Source organism: Berghia stephanieae, chromosome 3, assembly GCF_034508935.2.
Source record: "Berghia stephanieae isolate SIO BIC M18660-M18661 chromosome 3, UCSD_Bste_1.3, whole genome shotgun sequence".
NCBI classification, from domain to species: domain Eukaryota; kingdom Metazoa; phylum Mollusca; class Gastropoda; order Nudibranchia; family Aeolidiidae; genus Berghia; species Berghia stephanieae.
Window position 1 is genome coordinate 74,331,202 of NC_088362.1, and position 17,500 is coordinate 74,348,701.

A 17,500-nucleotide genomic window follows, 5' to 3' on the forward strand; every position below is an offset into this window, starting at 1 on the left:
TATTGTTTGTTTGTTTGTTTGTTTGTGTGTATGTGTGTGCATATGTAATGTATTTTGCGTGCGCGAGCTTTCAAGTGTGTGTCTCTGTGTGTGTATGTGTGTATGTGTGTGACGCCTTGGGTGCGTGTGTGGGGCGTTTTTTCTGAATTATACCATTATGTTAATCATGATGGTGGGATGACTGACGACTATACCAGCGAATATAAAAAAAGACAAACTGGTTAAGTGTAAAAATGAATTTAATTTATTCTCATCGCGTTCCGTGTTTCATAGTTCTATTTAATAATAATTGTGATGCACTCTGCTATATTCGGACAAAACATGTATTAACAGCTTTTGCCAGAAGCTTTTGCTTCAAATCTTGTTTGATTTAAAGGATTGATAAACATTTGAAATATAAATTTTCTGGTACCCGATAGCTCAGTTGGTAGAGGACCGAGATCAATCCCGGGTGAAGCAGATCTTTTTCCCCCTAACCTTCCGGTCTACCCAGGAGTGCTTGTATAGCTAGGGGGGGGGGGGAGGGCAGGGGACACATTATGATAGACTTGCGTCCAGTCCAAAGGGTAGCAAGCAATTGCTGTTTTCCATTTCACGCTATAGAAACTTGGATAAACTCGGGCTCCATCAGCCTAATAGCTCTGATTCTGATCAGATTAAAAGAAAAAAGTATTTTGTCAGAACATGAAAACTTTATCGTCGATCGATTTAATTATGAGCAACCACTCAATTATTAGATATCTGGTTACTGACTGCAAGTTTTTTTTGGTTTTGAATAGCTATCATGGTTGTTAACATTTGAGTTATTCCTCTTAGTATTCCTCTGTGCTTGTGGCTGCATGAGACTTTCAGGTGATCTCAAACTAAGTACACTGATAGTGTGCTCTTGGAATCTACATCTGTTCTCTATTTGATCAATTCCCCTTTGTCTTACTTTTTCCAGTGAGCTTTTGATTGTAAAGCTAGATTTTTTAGTCTACCCCATTTTCTTCCATTTTACTGGCACTGAAATGACCTAGAGGTCAGTGTCATCAAAGAATTACTTGTTAATATATTAATAATAATAATTAATTAATTATATATAATTATTATTATTAATTAATAATAATATATAATTAATATATTAATTATATATATTAATTAATAATTTAATAATTATAATATATAATAATAATATAATAATTATATATTAATAATATATAATAATTATATATTATTATTATTATTATTATTATTATTATTATTATTATTATTATTATTATATTGTTAAATAAATAATGAAATTGCTAGTACCAAGGGACACAACCAAAACAAAGGGTGGCAATGAATAATTTTCCATCATTTACCTCCCTTGGACAATTGTATTAACATTGTCACCTTGAGCGCTGCTTGTGTTTTTAAATAATGTTGGCAGGCACTGATTAAAATATTAGGTGTTTGGAGACCAACCTATTGAGGTTCTGATCTAGTTCGGTCCCTTGTTACTACAAATTTCCTTTAGGCCTCACTGACTTTGTTTTAAAAGCAATATCTTGAGCGTTGTGCTCTAGGGATCAAAATGTTGGAAAATCACAAAGAGTATCATCCAGAAACTTGAAGTATTTCAAAACAAACGAATCTTTAAGATATTCTGGCCAAACACAATCTCAACTCAGGACCTGAGAGCGAGAGCTGAAGTGGAGTTTCTGGAGAGTCTCATTAAAAGGAATAGATGGCAATGGTTAGGGTATGTCTGTCGCATACCTGTGCCTGATGATACACTGACAAGGGAGGCTCTGCGATGGACACCACATGGAAAAGAGGAAGCGAGGCCGCCTCAAAGAGACTTGGGGACATACCGTAGAGAGGAACGTTAAGCAGAGAGGTCTGTCCCTTGAGATGGCCCCATGTAGTTAGCGGCTGACAGGACCAGATGGAGATCCCTTGCATCGCCTCAAGTGCCAGCAGGCTCGGAGAGGATTGCGCTGGGCTGAGCTCACTGACATGTGCGGTTTTGTGTGGTCTTGAGGCGCGACACTCGCTTTCGGATCGAAGGTCCTGGGTTACGAGCCTCGCTCGGCACATAGTTGAATCCTTGGAAAATGCCCTTTACTCACATTCCCTCACCGTACTCAGGTGTAAAATACAAAACTGGCCGTTTACAGCGTTGTCTCTGTCGGAAAAAATGTAATATCGCCAAACAGGCATCATGTTTTGTTCTACATGTCACGTGTTGCTGTTGGTCAGGGACCCTTTGTAAAGCGCTTTGAGCACTTTAGTGGATATTCCCAATATAAAGGCTCATGTTTTTAAAAAATCGATTTGAGCGTTTGAACAGGTATCTTTATTTCTAGATTACCATAAAGCATCTTTTAGATTTTGGTATGATTTAAATACCTTTTTTTAAGACATGTCAATGTTTTCTCCTTTTCATCTTTATAAAACACTTATTAGTACCACTGTCGCTGAGTTGTCTCAGTTCTTTATCATTTTCTCCTGCCTTCCTTTCCTTTTGCTTGTCTTTATAGAAGTTTAAAGGTATTGTTTTGGTCTATATCACAAACCTGTAATTCTCCATTATTTTGTAGTTCTACCTGCTGGAAGATCGCGGAGGCACTGTGAGGAGCATCGAAAATTAATAAACCCATAGAATCGAGCTTTACAGATACTCATACTCATATTTAATTCATTTCAATAATAAAAAATCAGATTTTGTGTATGGAGATTTTTTGGACCTTGAGAAATTTTGATACCTTTATCTCGGGTGACGTTTCCTCAAAGGGTGACTCTGCCGTTATAGATTTGGTCAAAATCGATTATATTAAGTTTGGTGTCAATTATTCTAATTGATTTTTAAAAAATATATACACATACAAAAACAAAACAAAATGAGAATAATTGCAACAAGTCTGAGTATACTCAATTGCTCCAAATCGTTTGAGATACAGCCGCCCCAAAGGCATGTGACATCTGTTGACGGTATCGACATATATATATATATATAATTATATATATATATATATATATATATATATATATATAATATATATGTATGTATATATATATATATATATATATATATATATATATATATATATATATATATATATATATTATATGACTGATTTCTTGCATCCAGGAAACTCCAATTGATAAAAACCGCTTCATCAAGCGGTCATGCTCCTCTTCATTCATATCTACTACGAGAAGTAAAAAGCTTTTTGGTATCTTTGGCTGGCGTCGCCTCCAGCAATTGGTCACGTATGTAGTTAATTATAGGTGAACGAAATGAAAGACATAGTCGCAGAGAAATATAGGTGATAAAAGAAGATAAATGAAATAACTGTATTGTTGAAATGAAATGTATGTATGTTTATATATATCTTAATCTATCTTAATTATCTTTCAAATGTTTATATATATATATATATATATATATATATATATATATATATATATATATATATAGAGAGAGAGAGAGAGAGAGAGAGAGGAGATGGAGGAGGTGATGATAGAGAATTGGTATGCGTTTGAGTGTGTGTATGTATGTGTGTGTGTGTATGTGTGTGTGTGTGTGTTAAAATATAGGACAGATGATAGGTAAATCAATATAATAGGTAAATGTATGAATAGAAAGAAACATAGAGGAAGATGATGATGATGCAGAAGAAGTAGAAGGAGAAGAAGAGGAAGAAGAGGACCTCAGCAAGCAGTCGTTTTTTTTGTGTGTGTGTTTCCACCACCGTGAATAATCCACCAGTCGATGGCAAGTACTTTCAGTATTACTTGATCGTAGACACGACTTGTCTTTGATTTTAGTTCTTGGTGATTTTGAGGGCGTCTTAGGTCTATTTAGGACAATATGGATTGACATGGGTAATCTGCCTTAGTATTTCTTGAGTCCAGATGGAGTGAAAAAAATGTATTCATGGCTTTATTGGTTGGTATACTTTCATCTTTTCCGAGTATACGCCTAAAAAGCCACTATCTTGCCTCCAGGATTTGAATAGATAAACGTCTTTCATTGTGCTTTTTGTACAGAGTTTTAGTGCTTATTTTGTGGGGTATCGTTCAGGACTCTAATAAATTGTTATTTCTAGAATTTATCTAATCTTTGGTCTTCAATTCGGATCAGTGCTAATGTTCCGTAGTTTTACATAAGCAATGATTTTACAAGGTTTGTGTATAATTTGATTTAGTGTTCGATTTTAATTGAACTTTTCTAATCCATATATCTAATAATTCATTTCTTGCAATCTTTGATTAACTTTTTTCTTCTTTCTTCGCCTTCCCCTCTTAAATTAGTGATCCTACTTTTCTCGTGGCTCTCCATCCATCTTTCTTCCGTGACAGTAATGTTACATCTGTTTTGTCAGTATTTACGTATAGTTGGTGTTTTTGTAAAAGTTATTGGATGTCTTTTACATTGATTCATGGAACCGGATTTATCCCGGTTTCGTTAACATGAAACTGATAATAGCAATTTCTTGCTACCTTTTTTTCTATCTTGCGCTAATCTATCGCAAGTACTCTCCGCTATATCTGATAGAACCAGCGACCCAATCTGTGCTGGGTGGATAGGAGGGTCAGAAAAAAATATCGACTTCACACGGGATCGATCTCTATCCTTTCCTTGTAAATCGAGTGCTCTACCAACTGAGCTATCGGAATCCCCTCTTATTATTAAACAGGGTCATTTATGATATTATCATAATTCGGTAATACAAACAGTAGAAAAATAACATTGTCAAGATGGATGTATATTGCTATAATTATATACCAAATTATACCAAAATAGAAGTTCTGAGTGTTTGGTTGTTTCATAATTGTTTCATAATAAGGACGTGAGTTACTGAACCCTTTCAACTTGACACTTTCCTTGTCACTCGGAAATGACATTTTCACTCTGTGTGCTAGGACACCAGGAATGACCAATTACGCTAAAAATACTCATATCGCTTAGGAGGCGTTTCCCAAAGTGTAAGTATTTGCAGGTCTGATATCCAAACGCAATTATGGGCTTGATTTAACAATCTTATAATAGACACACATTTGCGCTTCTTTCAGAATACGTATTTCGATGAGCCCATAACAATTTGGATTATCATTGTGAAACTAAACTTGCGCAATTTAGATGATCGTGAAATGGCTGCTTAACAGGAAATTGTGGTGAAGAAATCCGGCTCTTATGGTTTTAAATCACTACTGATTTAAACTGTGACTCACACACACATACACAGACACATACACACACACAAACACATACACCCCCCCCCCCACACACACACACAAACCACCCGCACCACCACCATCAACACTTGAAAACTACTTCTCCGATTTTTAGCTCACACCAATTACCTCAATAGTTCACTTTCAGTAATTCCATTTGTAAGCTAAGCTTATTCGATTATAAGTGTCTAGAGTATAGTACATTTTTCTTTTGCTTTTTATTTTTGGGAGAGACAAATCGGTGGGTGATGTATGTGATGTAATGGACAGCAAGTGCGGTTAGTTTTAACCTAGAGAACTAGTTGCCCGAGTTTTTATCGTGATTTTGTTCATCTCGAGAAAAGGTTCCACGCACATTATTCTTGTCCTTTAAAAAACGTACCGTACCCCATAATGAAAAAAAAAAGAAGATTACTTCTTGGGTGGCACGCTAGGGTCTGTTAACTTTGCTCAAATGTTCATATTAACATTTCTCAAAGTGATAATTGGCTACTAAAAGCTGAGGACTGTAAAAAGTAATGAAGAAAAATTAATACAACAGCTTCGAAAAAAAAGCAAAATTCCAAATACGAAACGTCTCGAACTCAAAACCCTTCTTCAGCCAAGAATAAAACCCAAGAAAAATAATAATACATCACTTAAAGTCCAGCCAGACGACAGTAAAGTATTTTGCACAACTAATAGGCGAGTAGCAGGATCTTGAAATCTTAAAAAAATTCTAAAGGGTGATATGAATTATTCAATATCTGACGCACGGATCTGGCAATATATATGGTGGGATGAGTTTGCTAAAAGTTTTTAAAAAAATGCCTATAAGGTTTAAATGTATCATTCAATACATGATGTAAAGCATCAATCTGGTGGGATGAGCGAATTGAAAAGAATTGAGTTTGAAGTGAATTTGTTCACAAATAGGATTTATTTTTCAATTTAAGAAATGTCATTATTATACCCCTTTGGTTTTGGGGAAAACCCGATGTTACCATTGCGTAATAGCAAAAAATTAATAAAATTCGAGGCGCCTCTATTATCCTTTGTAAAAAAAAACGTAACAGGTCAAGAATATTTTTCTCTTTCAAGCATACGGTTTTACTAAAAATAGACTTGAATCGCATTATGCTATCCCGACCACAATGATACTACCCTAGGTCAAATCGTTAAATTCGAGACCTGACTATTGAAAAAAATATATAATACGTTTTGAAGGGATTAATTTAGATGGCGCCATTGGAAGGGTATGATAATACGGTGTTGAACTCCTGGGTTTGAACTTGAAAACTCGTTCCCCATGTGCGCCCCGAATGCATGCTCCCAAGGCCGTCTTAGCGGAATAAGAAAATTATTCGAAATTTCAGACCCTAGAGTTTAGGAATCTTACATTCTTTGCCCTGAATAAAATCAATTAAAGTAATAATTAACCCAAGCTTCATGATTCAATTTTTAGCAAAATGTTCTATTCAAAATGTTACCCGTGGGAGGCTTTAATCTCACAGTAATATACGTACGTAGCTCATAAGGCGAAGTTTTAGGCTTTGAGTGTGAAACTCGAACTGGGGATAATTTAAATGCTTTAGGGGTCGATTTGTTTTTTTTTTAATCGTTTTTTAATTGCGCTTTGTGGCTTGTGGTTTGGCTCTGACCTCTGGACGTATAGATAGTTCGAAGATGACGTCACTCAGGTCTTTGTTATTGTTTTTTTGCCATCCGCGTTTATGAGTAATGCTCACTGAACTGTATTAACCCGACTATAAACGTTCATGGATACACACAGTTTTGTGTGTTGGTACGTTATACTTCCGGATGGCAATGTTATGAGCTTCATAGCCAAGCGCATACTATCTATAGGTCCTTGGTAAGATCCCCACACCCCACTCCCCAGGCGGCGCAATGTTGGGCCCATGTAAAAAAAAAAACACACACACTTTACTCACATTCTCTCACCGTTCACGGGTGTAACATGAAAATCCGCTGGCGACAGCGTTGTCTAAGTGGAAAAAAATTGTAATAGCGCCGTGCATCATGTCACGTCCTACAAGTTAATTGTATCTGTTGGCGTGAGACTCTCATACAGTGCGCGAAGCACAGTTAATGAATAATGCGGAATAATATTATGACTGATCAAGTCTGTTTTAATCTTTAATCCGACAACGTCGATAATTTAATGCTTTCAAATAATTATTTCTTCCAGGAGAACAGTAACATCGATCTGACTTGGACCTTAGTAAAGCCCGAATCGCATCCCTGGTATTGCTATTTTGATGAAAACGGAAAAGCACAATAATTTCAGGATCAAGTAATATCGAATCTCGTCTTGAAAGGGTTGCATGCCCTGCCTTCTATCATAGCTCATAGTCCTTTAACCAACCCCTAGTCTGATCCATATATCTTATCAACTTTATACGTCTTGTTTACCTTTTCGACATCGAGTTAAACGAATTCATTACTTTTTATGTCTCTGGTCAAGATGCTTATCTGCTCATTAAACGCCTAGTAATAAAATAGAGAAAGGGGAAGGGCAGGAACGGACTTATCAGATGAAGTCTATCAAATAATGACAGTCTGCTTAGATTTACCTGATATTCGATTATACTTCTTGTTTGTGCGGCTATGTGGTCTTGTGGTGTGACACTAGCTTTCGGATCAGATGGCCATAGGTTTGAGCCTCGCTCGGTGCATAGTTGAGTCATTGGAATAGGTTCTTTGCTCACATTTTCTCAACGTATTCAGGTGTAAAATGAGTACCTGGCCGTTAACATTATCTACGTTGTCTCAGTCCGAAAAAAATGTAATATCGCCTAACTGGCGTCATGTCTCGTTCACCATGTTGCGTGTTGCTGCTGGTCAGGGATTCTTTGTAAAGCACTTTGACCACGTTAAGTGGATATTGCACTCTTTAAAAGCTCACGTTTTTGTATTTAAAAATAATATCTAAATCCGCTAAAACGAATTCATTACTTTTCGTGACACTGATCAGAGCCTTATGAATATCATTAAACCTCTTGAACAAAGACCTTAGCCCGGAGAGGGGGGGGGGGGGGTGGCGATCTCGTCAGATTATGCCAATTAAATACTGACAGCTTACCGTCGTTTACCTACCAATTATATCACTCATTTTCTTTTTAATAGGTGGCGTTAGGTTTTCTTTCCACCGGAAGAACGCTGAATGTGTATGAGACATGATACTAGTCAATATCTTGGTCTTGTCCAGTATCGTCTAGAGATAAGAAAACATAGAGGTACAAGATTAAAATACGAGTAAAATAAGTGAGTAAGTAAGACAGTGACCCTCGTTCAAAATTGTAACGTAAAAATCCTCTAAAATCTGGAAACAAATTATATGCTGCACAAATGATCTTTTGATTCAGTTCTTGGTAAAAAAAATACGTTAAACACCACGGAAAAAGAATAGGTCTAGCTCTTTTTAGAGAGGGGTATAATTTAGTTCATAAACACAATAAACACAACAATAACAACAACAACAACAACAAACAAACCTTAAAATAATATTAAAAAAAAAACTAGCCCCTTCAAATATCCCCCCTCCCCCCCAGAATAGGACACAAGGATAAAACATTTTGTTGCGTTTTAACTCGCAAAATAGCAATATCTAAATTTCATCGTAAGTTATATTTGGTTCGTATCACGTGGATGATTCCAGACGGGGGCGGTATCCAATCTCTTTCTTTCACATTTTATCGCTTGTCCCAACAGGCAAGCAGGGCGTCCTAATCTGATAGCATCTGGTTATAAATTCCCATTGCCAATAATATAATACATCAAGGGAGAAAAAAATAGAAGAAAAAAAAACTTCAAGAAGAGCAGAAATAAAAAAAAAAAAAAACGAAAATAAAACAACAAAATAAAACGAAAAAAACAAACAAACAAACAAAAGGCAAAAAGACAAAACAAAAACAAAAGACGAAGAAGAAAAATGTTTTTCTAACAATGAATAAAACAGCTTCTAATCAAACAAATAATAAATCAATCAAACAAACAAACAAAAAAGAAGAAAATAGAAAGACAAACCAGAACTCAAAATAATTAACCAGATTAAATGGTAAAACATCGTGGATTAAACAAAAAAGAAAAACAAAAGGAAATCATTGAAAACAATTTTTAGTCAGAATGATTTTCTTAAAATATCGCTCGATCGACTAAGTTGCCCGTCAGCCTCTCGAAAATGTATCAAAATTCTTCTTTGACTCTTTGGCTTGCGAGTGTGACAAGGTTGGGATCATTTCAATCCATCCATCTATATATATATATATATATATATATATAGATATATATATATATATATATATATATATATATATATATAAATATATATATATATATATAAAAATTAAAAAAAAGTATATATATATAAAATATAATATAATATAATATAATATAATATATATATATATATATATATATATATATATATATATATACATATATATATATATATATATATATATATATATATATATAGATATATAAACGAAAGGTTTTCGCGAGAGAAGAAAGAAAACGTTTTGTCAGAATACGGCAGTATTTGTCACCCTGTCTCCAGCAGCTTCTGGTAATTTACCCTAGATAACAATATCATTACCGATCTATTTGTCAAAAGCTAGGTGCACATATTTGCAGTTATATTTATTTATCTATCTATCAATTTATCTATGAATCCATTTATCTACCTGCCCATCTATCTATCTATCTATCTATCTATCTATCTATCTATCTATCTATCTATCTATCTATCTATCTATCTATCTATCTATCTATCTATCTATCTATCTATCTATCTATCTATCTATCTATCTATCTCTATACTTGCTTATCTATCTGTCTATCCATCTATCTTTTTCTTTCAGAAGAAGCAAACAATACCGTTGGTCTTCTTAGACTCATACAGTTAACGGACTTATTTAGAAATAGGCACTCCACGCCTTTGTTAGATAAAGCAGACCTGCATACTTGAAAATCTAAAATTTCGTAGATTTTAGGATAAAAGAAGAGTACATAGTTTCTATCGTTTACTTTATTAATCAACAATGTACGATCACAAGGATCAAAACACATTTCAAAATCCTTTAAATTCTGTAGTCTGGCATCAACTTTCATATAGTGACTTAGAGATGCTTATGAAGTTCTGAAATTGAAGCCAAAATTTCGTAATTCTACGAATTTTTCATACTTGGCAGGTCTGGATAAAGCCTATCTCTAGTTCATCTAAAGTATACACTTTGCAAATTTTACTAATCCGTCGATTGCAATTTTCTTAAGTCTTAGTGTACTATGCTCATGTCTGTGTAAGAACAAAACGGTTCCACAGGTAGCCTTCGTGTCATAGCCTAACGCCGACCAAAAGCAATGTCATAATATAAGGTGACACCCACTAAAAGAATTGTGAAATATATTGATTTTTCAACCAAAGGGATAATTTGTTATATTGGGCACGGGTACCAACAAAAACTCATTTTTTTACTTTCGTTTGGTGACCGGGGCCTTGCTTTGGTGCAATCTGGAGGGGAGTGTGAGGCTAAAACTTGACGAAAACTATGTTCACGTTCCATAAAAAAAAATAATTTCCGCTGTCGTTTATCCCAACAGAATATGTCAAAAATGTTTCCCCCCGTCTATACGGATTTTACGTGAAGTAGGCATTTTATCTTGATTGTTTATGTAGTTTGCTGAGGAAGGGTTTTGAGTCGAAACAACCTGTTTTACGTATTTTGTTCTTTTTTATTTTGAAGCGGTAAAATTCATCTTTTGCTCAAAAAAATTAAAGTCTGGTAACTTCGTATTCCCAGCCACCTAAATCTCTTCCGTTAGTATTTGTGTAGCAATCTAGATTCTACCCACCCCTCCCTTTGTTACATTAGATAATCGATCACATCCCTCCCACGGGAGAATAAACCTTTTCCTCTTGATGACATTTGGGTATCTATAGTAAATCACGGAGGGCTTTAGGGGTTGACGATGTCTTAAGAAGTGGATTAAAATGATTTGGAGGGCACGTAATATAGGACTAGTTGTTGGATCGGTCCTAATCATAATTATATATATATATATATATATATATATATATATATATATATATATATATATATATATATATAAATATATATATATATATAGATATATATTGTAGAAGTTAAATAAGATTACATTTAGATTATTTTATGAATAGTTCCTTTTATCAAAATGTTGAGTACTATTATTTCATTGTTTTTGCTTTTACAATTATATCTTCCTATATATATATATATATATATATATATATATATATATATATATATATATATGTGTGTGTGTGTGTGTGTGTGTGTGTGTGTGTGTGCGCGTGTGAATAGTAACGTGTAAGGAAACTCTGACATATGATTAATGAGAATGAAGACATCAAACGGAGAAAAATGCTAGCTCAAACTTCATTCAGAGAACTACACAACGTTTGGAAGAGGACGAACATCATTAATGAAAATAAAAGAATACGCCTTGACGAAGCCAATCCTTATATACTGCTGTGATACGTGGGGTCTTACAAAACAGAATTTGCACACCCTGGAATCCCTTCATCGCAATTAGGACGAGTTACTGGAGTACATTGGCCTGACACAATCAGTAATGAGGATGTATATGACAGATGCAGAGTACAACCAGTCAGTACGCGAATAAAGAAACACAGATGGAAACGAACACGTGCTCCGACAAGATAAAAATATTCCAGCACGAACCTCAATGGATGATTTCTTCAAACAAGGAGCCAAATACCAACGTCATTTCCAACATGAATATATTCTGGGACATTAAATGTTTTGTTCATATCAATTTTTTGGAACAGGGCAAAGCAGCGAATTCCGACCAATATTTGCCACGCTGGACAAACCGATAGCCCGACTGAAAAGTGTGCATGGGATATTGCAATACACTAACGTTCGACACCATACGAGTCAACAGAATTAAAACGCACTAACGAAAATGGATTTCTCCACCTTGCCACATCCATCCTATATTACCGACCCAGCACTTTTGGATCTATTCTTATTCTCTAAATTGAAGGAGCATCTAAAAGGCAACCACTATGAAAGCGACGAAGACGTGATGGCAGCTGTCTGATCTTGTAGGGAAAAAGGACGTCAGTTTTTGTTTTTGCCACCAGGATTCGTCAAATGGTGGTGCGTTGGCAGCTTTGTGGTGGTTGTGGCAAAACATAAAGTAAGCAATCTGTAGCTGAAATTCTGAAAGCCTTCTTTTGATGTATTGTTTAACTAATTATTTCTAAATGTGAGGGAGTTGTTACGGAAATTGCAAAACCATTCAGCACATGCTCCTATATATATATATATATATATATATATATATATATATATATATATATATATATATATATATATATATATATATATATATATATATATATATCCCAATCTCTTCACTCTATACGGAAAAGACGGAAGTGCTAGATACTTCAATGTTTCCCATAAGACATATGACGTATAATGTCAATCAATAATTTCATTGCCTGTCATTGAAAATACTAACAATTAAAAGTTTGGAATGTGCAGACTGCGAAGGTTTTTAAATGTCAAGTTCCATTGATCTGAATTTATAATTGTAAATTAATTTCTGTACGGTGGTTGAGTAGCCAGTTCACCAGTTAACTGCCGAACTCTGGAAAAAACAAAAACAACTTGTGTTTAAAAATTTGACCTGAAAATTCGTCCTTCAAATATTGATTGAATTAAATGACGCTCACCTTGACAAAAACTTCACGGAGTCCCAGGTTTGAGAGTTTTTGCCAAGATAAGGATCATTTAACATCTTTAACATTTAACATTTTCGATCGACATTTAAGAGACAAGTTTTCTGCCCAAATCGTTAAATACACGTCTTTCCAGAGTACGGCAGTTAGCAAGTTAAGATAAACTGACACCAAGACTGTCAAACATGTTCCATTTTGACCTCACAAGAATTCAAGACAAGGATTGCTACGGCCGTACTCTGATTAAAACCATTATTATTTTTCATTTTGCCCAGAAAAGTTACCATTTCAAATATCGTTCCGTTTAGATTGAATAGGTAAAATAAATATTAACATTTATATAAAGCAGTTCCTTAGATTTACCATTCTCAATGCGCTAAATGTTTTATTTATCCCCAGTAGTCTATATGGAACCATATTTACATTTCCTAACGTATCGGTCGTCTTTAGGGATTCCTATTGCACCATCAATCTTACAATATCCGTCAACGCCTGTAATAGGGCACTCTTCCATACCTCTGCAGAATGGGAATATCTGCGTAAAGTATCTTACCAAAGGACACAGCGTCGGGACCAGAATTTCCACACACACACACACACACACACACACACACACATACAGAGAGATAGTGGGAGAGAGAGAGAGAAAGAAAGAAAGAAAGAGAGAGAGAGAGAGAGAGAGAGAGAGAGAGAGAGAGAGAGAGAGAGAGAGAGAGAGAGAGAGTACCGTAGGAACCATAAATTCCACAGAGGTTCGTTAAGGAAAAGTTCATGTAAAAAGTAGCGTGTAATTTCTCAGCTAGGAGCAACCTCATCAGAATATTTTCATTCGTGTTATAAGTCAAGAAGACCATTTTTAAAGAACCCAACTGAGAAGTGAAGAAAAGTCATATAAAGAATTAACGCCTGGGTTCAAGAGACCTTATGTGAAACAGCCCCCCCCCCCCCCGCACCAAATAAAAAATAATTATAAAAACAACAAAACAGACTGTTATCTGTCGATATCTATAAACTAACATTTTCTCACCAAATGAAAAGATCAACAATACGAATTTAGCTATATTAAATCTCAAGTTACATCGCTATTTCCTCTCTCTTGATGAAAGCAGTAAGATAAAAATCTAGATGAGAATATAATCGACCGGGTCCCTTAAAGGGTTAACTATCAAATGATATTTTAATCAAATTTAAGTGTTGCTATTTAGAATGTAATTTAGAAAAAAACCCAACTTGTTTAAAGATAACATAATTGAATATTATTAGTTTTTAAATTAAATTCTATGCTTTTGTAATCGATTGTTCTTGATATTTTGCTATTGCCGCAGAAACGATCTATTGTGTTGCTAATGGGAGGAAAACCCACTGATTAATGAATTAGACATTCGCCAGTTAACTGTCGGACCTTGGAAAGACACGCATATACAATTTTGGGTAGAAAACTCTTCATTCAAATATCGGTTGATTTAAATGACCCTCATCTTTGCAAAACCTCCCAAACCTGGAACTTCGCAAACTCCCAGGCTTCGGAGCTTTTACTAAGATGACGGCTATTTAAATCGATTGATATTTGAAGGACGAATTTTCTGCCCAAAATTTTAAATACTTGTCTTTCCAGAGTTGGACAGTTAACTGGTTAATCTAAAATCAAACATGCTCTTTGTTATTGTTTTTAGCTAGCCATTTTTATGAGTAGTTCTCATTAAATTCTATCAATCAGGCTACAGACGTTCAAGGTTACGCATAGTTTTGTTGTGTTGGTACGTTAAATGCGGCTGATGGATGTTGAGAGCCTTTTGGCTTACCGCATAGCATCAATAAACAAATCATCGTATTTCATCGTGTACCGGAGAACTATTAGAAAAGGTCAATGACTCTCAACACAAATTCATTGTTTCTAAACTATAAAAGACTCGATTACACCCGATAAAAGATGCCGCTGTTCATCAACACCCCCTTTCATCTAATTCACCTTTCCCACCGTGTGCGAACAAAATCCACCCCTAGAAAACACAATCAAAAGATATTCCCGACTATCAACTCTTTTAGATAGAAAACGCAAAAGGTCAAAAGAAAGGTTACCAGCGTTTGACCCCCTGCGCTGCCTGCCATATTTCATTAAGCACGCCCACATCATCCTTCCTTTTCATTTCTTGGAATTGTTCCATTGTAGGATTTGAGCGGGACTCGAACCCAGGGCAGATCCTAAGGCAAGTGTCATACGACAAGATCACATAGCCGCATTATTGTTCAGTTCGACTGTAAATCATTTTAATTTACGGGTTAACTGTGAGACGTCGGGTCACAAGTGTCACGTGATTCTCTTTGACAATGAGTCTTAAGATTTCAATCCAAAATGTCGAAATTAAGAAAAAAAAAAAAAGAATTATTTCCAAATCAGGCCCCAGACTTCATTGATCCCGATTTTGGGCCGATATTTCATTCCAGTCGCATTATAGCAGAAATGTCTGATTACTTAATCCTAACAAAGAACATTTATTAACTTTACGATTTGCTAGGAAATAATATTATTATCGTTATAATCAGACAAGAAAAAAAAACTTATCATGCTAGCTACGCCATTTTATATATCTAAATATGTGGCGACCCATCAGCGCCTCTAAACGGCATTGTGTCGGAACCGCTCAGTGAAAATTTAATTCGAAAATATGAAACTTATGGTAAATCTTTATATACAGAACAATGGACATAATTTCTTTTGATAATACACCGGTCACATCAGTGTGGGTCTCTGTGATTATCATTTTACTGATGCTATGTGTTTAGGTAAATAATTACGACACCCGCCAGCCGGATATAACGAATCAACACACAAAAAATGAGTAAACTTGAACGTTTATAGTCTGATTGAGTGAGAACTAATCATTAAAAATGCCGGCTAAAACATTAATAAAGAGCGTAGTGATGTCGATTTCGTTCTATCTATATAGCAAATCAAGGAATTAGCAAATGCATTCTCTCAATAGGCTTCCCTAGGCAGTAACCAGCATCTACTGATAGACTTCTCTGATTGCCTTTGACGTAACCTATCAAAGTTTTGTAGGTCCATGGTTTGAGTCTTGATGGGGAGAGGTGCTAAATATTTCTTTACCGTCTATCTGATTTTCAAAGAATTTTATTTGTTTTTATTGATTTTGTTGTTGACCGAAGAAGGGTTTTTAGTCCGAAACTTTCCGTGTTTTTTTTTTTGGTTTTTTTTTTGAAGCTATAATATATAATATCTACTTTGTTTTATTACTTGTTACAGTCCACACCAGAAGCTTAGTTTCACTTTGGTCATAAAACTCGACCTTCAAATATCGATCGATTTAAATTACCCTGCGGGGTCACTTGTCAACATGAAAATGATTTAAATCGATCGATATTCGAAGGAAAAGTTTTTGGCCAAATTTTTAAACACAAGATTCTCTAGATTACGACAGTTAATTGGTTAAAAGCATTATGTCTCGTTTGATACATTAAATGTTTCTATTGTCCTGGGACTCCGTATGAACTGATTTAGCCCTGTTTAGACTATACTGTGCATTATAAATGCCCAACGATTTGAAGGAAAATTCTAGATTTTACAACAGCAAATATTTCTAATTTTGGAGTATGGGGTCGCAAAAACTCGGCTCACAACCAGTTCTGATGGGGTCTTATGTCTTCCAATAGCGGAAAGACAGTTGTGTCTTCTATCCCCATATCTATATCTGTTTTCCAGCTTGCTTTAAATCTTTGTCTCGGAATGAGATTACTCGGTTTTAGCCTGATCGGAGTCCTTGGCTGCTAGGGAAACAGTCAAATTTATAGTTATTGTTTTGGGATATGAAGGTAAATCATTTCTGTTATGTATTGATATATCTTTTGTTTTTAATATAAAGGTGGCTCGCCAATTTGACGAAATGTGTCATTTTGTGAGGGTTTTTTTTCACAGGAAGATATCGTCAAGTCCTCAAAAATAATGCTTACATGCGAGTTTTGCTCTTGCCAGTGTGTCCACTGAGGTGGACACAACAAGGGGAAAGATTTCGTGACAAACGCATTCGCCTGATACATTTCCACGTCAACGAGGTTTCCAATCAATTCCACTGACGAGAAGAGTGTGATCGTATCAGCAATCATTGTTAAAAATGCAGACTGAAAAATTACATTTACCGTCTCATAAAATAAACCCACACTACAATGTGAATTTTGTTTTTGGCATTGCAAAACGAACATAATCGTCAGAGTTACATAGATCCTATAAACATAAACACTACCAGACAGGTATTGCCATAAACAATAATTGATTCGATTTTAAGATATTAGAGATATGAGTTTGAACTCAGTGGCACGTGAAGTGACTGTTTCTTTATTTCGTTTCCAATCTTGATTGCAAGAAACTCTGCAATTTAAACTATTTGAATATAGCCACAATATTATTCTTACCAACTAAAAGAAAACCGTCACATCTGAAACGAAAAATAAATACTTTTTTTTTCAGATTCAGCTTATGATATTAAAAAGCGTAGATCTACTATTTTTTGTTAAGATATAATT